Source organism: Octodon degus, unplaced genomic scaffold (genome assembly GCF_000260255.1).
Source record: "Octodon degus isolate 3935 unplaced genomic scaffold, OctDeg1.0 scaffold00110, whole genome shotgun sequence".
Lineage (NCBI taxonomy): Eukaryota > Metazoa > Chordata > Mammalia > Rodentia > Octodontidae > Octodon > Octodon degus.
In genome coordinates this window covers 4,834,321-4,839,567 of record NW_004524686.1, presented here as the reverse complement: position 1 = coordinate 4,839,567, position 5,247 = coordinate 4,834,321, and the positions used below count along the sequence as shown (strand labels likewise).

Below are 5,247 nucleotides of genomic sequence, written 5' to 3'. Positions count from 1 at the left end.
AGATGGCTCAGCAGATTAAAGTGTCTGCTTTGGCAGATGCAAGGGCTGGGGGTTGGATGCCCACGCTGGCCGTTCTGCCCCGCCCCCAGTGCATGCTGAAATGATGACTGAAACTGGGCGTTGTGGCACGTGCCTGGAATCCTAGCACTTGGGAGTCTGTAAATAGGATAATCAGTATGAGTCTGATCTGTGTAGTGAGACTCAATAGACTTTATACTAAATACATAAAAAAACTATATATCTGCAGATAGTGCATTACTAAAAGTAGTAAGAGAACACATATGCACATGCAGACACCTGCAGCCTACAAGTACACAGACGTATAGCCAAATGCATGCACACACACCGGCATATGCAATAATCTATAGATGTGCTTCTGTGCTTATGATTGTGTGCAATTTCTAAATGAACTGAAAATATACGAATGTACACATAGACATGTGCCAACATAGGTATATAGTGCATAGAGATGCTAAAATCTGAAACACAGATTTACATGCACAGACATATACACATGCAGATCTTACATACAAAAACATGCATGACCAAGAGCATGTAAACATGCAAATATTTTTAAGGGAAGCTGTGACTTTCAATGTGCTTTTGTCTTAGCCTCCTAGGAGAGTGAAAATTATTAATCCCATCAGCTGACAATATTGTATAATGTACGTGGTCTGGAGAGCACATGTTTTGTATATACATATATGTGCTCAAAATTAGAGTCATACATAACATGCAAGCTCAACACAGAAAGATGCATGCATGTACACATACCCCACTTACATGCCACACTGTGCTGGATGCACAGCTATTGAAGTTAAACACAACCCCTCCTCCCCTGCACGTTTATTCCACCCTGATCAATTCGTAGCTCAATAGATGGGTACACTTTCATTGTCATCTCACCTGTAATGCGGGAGTAATCTTCATGCCTATCTTTCAAACTTCTTTGAAGAGTCACTGAAATGAAGTGCCGACCCCCATGCTTGGAACATCACATATGGTGCTGCTAGTGCTGCTACCGATACTTATCTTTGCTAGACGCAGACTGCTTAGCTAGATAGCGTTTGACTTTTGTGGTGAAAAGTCGAAATGGTTTTATCATAGAGACATTAACACTTTTTGGAAATGTACCAATAAAGAATAATTTGTTACTGTGTTGTTAATAAACAGTAGATTCTGGTCACAAACAAGGTCATTTTTTAAGTTCTCCGAAAGGATGTTAACTGCTGTCCCTGGATAGTGGGAAGACTTCAAACAAATATTTTTTCTCATTGTTGTTATTGTCATTAGTACTATTTTCCTTTCTGTAGGAGAAACTGGAAGATGAAGAAACAGCAGGCAATAGGAGTATTGCGCGCCCAGGGCACAGTGCCATCTAGTGACCATGTTGAGTAAGTACAATATTTGTGCATTGCTTCAAATACTGGCGTTTGACAACGTTGTGGAATTGTCCTGGAGAATAAGGTAAAATATAGCAGGTTGTCAAGTTATTTGATATAGCCTCAAATAAATTAGCAATAAAGTGAAATTTTATTTCCAGGTTCCATCTCTCATCCCCGAGATTCCCTTCTGGGCTTCACTGAAACTCGTTTCTGATAGCAACAGTCTTCACACTTTTCTAAGATTTGAGGTTAACATCAGAAATTTATTTATTTTTGTATTTTAGGGAAAGGTCTGCAGGGTGTTCAGAGTCTCACTACTAGATCGGACTCGTAGTGATCCGCCTGTTTACAGCCTCCCAAGAACTGGGATTACAGTGCGCACCCCCACGCCCAGTCTCAATTGCCCTCTCAGCGCACCCCGGGGGTGGAGCCGGCACTGCAGGCCTGGGGATCGAACCCCCGACCCCTGTGCTTGCTTGCTGGTACTGTAATCCCCTAGGGTATCCGGCAGGCCCAGAAATTTATTATGAGTTTAAATATTTGCTTTTGTCATTTCTAGCATACTGTAATAATTACACATTTAATATTTGGCATTATTCTTTGAAACAAAAATATACTAATTTGATAGTCATTGTTAATTTAAAAGAAAAAAAACAATGAACAAGGTTTTCTTTAAACACTGAGCAATTTCACAGAATTTTTCTATCTCCTTGAGATAATCATTCCATTCAACTTTTTCACGTAATGGATTTTGATGTAATATATTTTTATATTTAAAGGCATTTTATTGATCATCGTGGCATCTGTCTCTCCAGAAAGTATAAAGTGATTGAAATAAATTTTCCTATGATTATAAACCTCAAGTACTGAAATATTATCCTTCAATTATTAGCAACACACAGCTCATAAGAATATTATACAGTGTGGTAAGTAGTAAACTAAAAAAGCACAATTGGTTAGAAATACACCTTTGAAATAAATTTAACTTTCTTCTTCTCCAATATTCTTTCTTTCTTTCTTTCTTTCTTTCTTTCTTTCTTTCTTTCTTTCTTTTGCGTTACTGGGGGTTGAACTCAGGACCCTGAACGTGCCAGGCAAGCACTTATTCTACTGAGCTATCTTCCCAGCCCGAAAATACATTTATAAAATGAAAAAAGAGTTAATTTTAATTGGAAAAGTTATTTCTAGATACAACCTGAGAAAACAGGTTTAATTGAAAGACATACATTAGTGGAAAGAAGTCATATATGATTTCTGTGGGTAAAATTTTACTGGCACAAACTTTTTTTTTGACAGAAGAGCTTATTCTTTAATCAAGTTGAACTAAATCCGTGTAAACATTTTGTAGCCATGTAGCCAGCATCCTATATAAACAGAATAATGGCAACATCCAACTATAGGTCTATTACATCCTTTAACATCTTGCTAACCAAAAGACTGATCTTAGCAGGCATTATGCTGGGGAACAGAATGTTTAGTTTTGGCGCTGAGAGCAGAGGAATGTCTTTGGCCTCGTGCATATTCAGCATGCACACCGTAATGAGCCACCACTCCACTCCTCGGATGTCAACTTAAGGTGTCTGCCCTAAATTCTTAATTTGTTAGTTCACCTATTATCACATAGACCCAACATTTCCATTGTAAAAATCCAACAGAAATTAGAATTATAGATCTTTATTTGCAAATCTGATCTGCCGATTTAGCGTTTTTCACCAACTCGTGGAGCAGAAACTTCCCAGGCTTCCCAGTCTTCTGCGAAGAAGGTGCCGCCTTTGTGGGGGCCTCAGCAGCCGCCAACGCAGTGTTCTTAGATGCTGGCTTAGCTGTTTTTGCTTCCTTGGCAGCCGTGATAGCTTGTTCACTTTGGGCCTTTCTAACTTTTGGTTTCTTATTCCTCTTGGCCATTATGTCAGCAAGAGATGCACTAGCGATGGCCCTCTGAAATTTGACTGCTCATCGTGTTCTTTTCTCTTGAATTTCTTCCGACTGTCCCTTTTTGTGTTTTCTTCTGTAGAGGACAGTCCAGTTTATTTGCCGAGGATTTCTCTTGGGAAGGAATGTAGACTCGCATTTTGCATCGGAAATTGGCGTAGCACCTCCCGTGTCCCGGGTAGATCCTCAGTGTAGCGCCTCCCATGTCCCTAGAAGATCTTGGACCCCCTGAAGCCGCATAGCTCGACCTTCATGGCAGCAGCCTGCAGTCAAGGCAGAAGATGGCGAATAGCGGCACAAACATTTTTAGTGTTAGAAAACAATTCAGTTTGTAGTGAGAAAAATCAGTGCCAGTTATATATATATACATACTAGTTTGCTTTCCATTTTAGTGATTAATACTGAGAAAATTTGGAAAATAATGCTTAGTTTTAAGCATGCAGCATGGCCTGGGGAGATAGCTCAGTGACGCAAGTGCCTGCTTTGCAAGTGCAAGCTCCTGAGTTTGATTCCCAGTACCTAAAAACAAAACAACATGAAATAAATTGGACAAAATACTGGGTATTAGGCAGTTGTCCTTAGATTATATGGCTGGTATATACTACATTGCAAAGAAGGGACAAATATAAATAAAGTACATAATATTTTATATTGATTATATTTTGAAATGACAATGTTTTGTGTTGTGCAAAATTATAAGTATTATTAGAATTAATTTCACTTATTTTCAAATTTTCTGAAATGTTGCAACATGAAAATTTAAAATTAGATATGTAGCTCATATTATACGTATTATATGATGGCACTGTTCTAGGCCTCGTATAGAAAAATGTCAAACTTCCTTTAAACCACAACTATGGAAATAATTGATTTGTCCCTAATCTAGTTCAATATATTAATATTCCAATGTAATCAGGATCTTTAATTATTGTTTAATTTTCCATGTTGGCACATTTCTGTTTGTAAGTTAAAAAAAATCATTAAGGTGATTTGAAAAATAATCTCTTCTTAGTACCTAGCAGTTTTCTTAGTACAACCTTTGGGAGGTTTCTCAGTGATTACATGTGGAGCCTTTCAAAGTCTACTGAATTCCCAGTCATTGCCTTCTGTTGAAGATTCGAAATATTTTATCACATCTGAGATATTTAATGTAGTTTTTCTATATAATATTAAGAAAAGATACACTTACAGAAATAATTATCATGTAAAGCCTTCATATCCACGAAATTCTAATTTTCTGTTGACCAACAGAACTTTTTAGACTTCTGCATACTTTTAGACTTCTTAGACTTTTAGTATATATCCTGATACAACAATATTCATGACCAAGTTTGAGCCTATACAGGGACAACTGTATATTGGTTGTCTAGTCAGGAGTTGCTATTCAGCCAACTGCTGGTCCCAAGTGACTGTAAAAATGCCCTTTAGATATGAAAGATATGCATCTTAGAACTGATTAAATATAGTAAGTCATTTGTCAGTACATAAGTACAGTAGAGGACAGAATGCTGAACTCCAGGACTTTGTGGCATTGGAGATTGGACCTCAATGAAAATAACCTTTCTATAGAGTGTATTTAGAAAGACAAGTGTGGATCTCATTGAAGATGTTATCATAGCCCTCTTAAATAACATTATATCTTTCACTGATTCATGGTTTTCCTAGCACTCTCTTGTTGGTTTCCTAGCTTAGATCGGGAAGGTTGGCAAACAGTAGAGTTGAGCAGAGCCTTATGTGGCAGGCTGTACCAATCCACACCTAAAAGCTTTAGCCTTTCTTCAGGGAAAACCACTTAGCACAGTCCTGTGTGAGGCTGTGGTGTCAGTGGCTATGCCTGTTCTTTATAAAACGGCTGAAAGAGGAAGTCCTTTTCTTGTCATGGCTTAATTTAGTCTTAGCCTCATGAATGTAATCTTTCTTTACTGAAGGG

General features: G+C 37.9%; 1 pseudogene; it reads right to left on the bottom strand.

Annotated features, from left to right (window-relative positions):
• Window positions 1-3,084: 3,084 nt before the first annotated feature.
• On the bottom strand, window positions 3,085-3,571 carry LOC101563961 (annotated as a pseudogene).
• Between the last annotated feature and the right edge of the window lie 1,676 nt (window positions 3,572-5,247).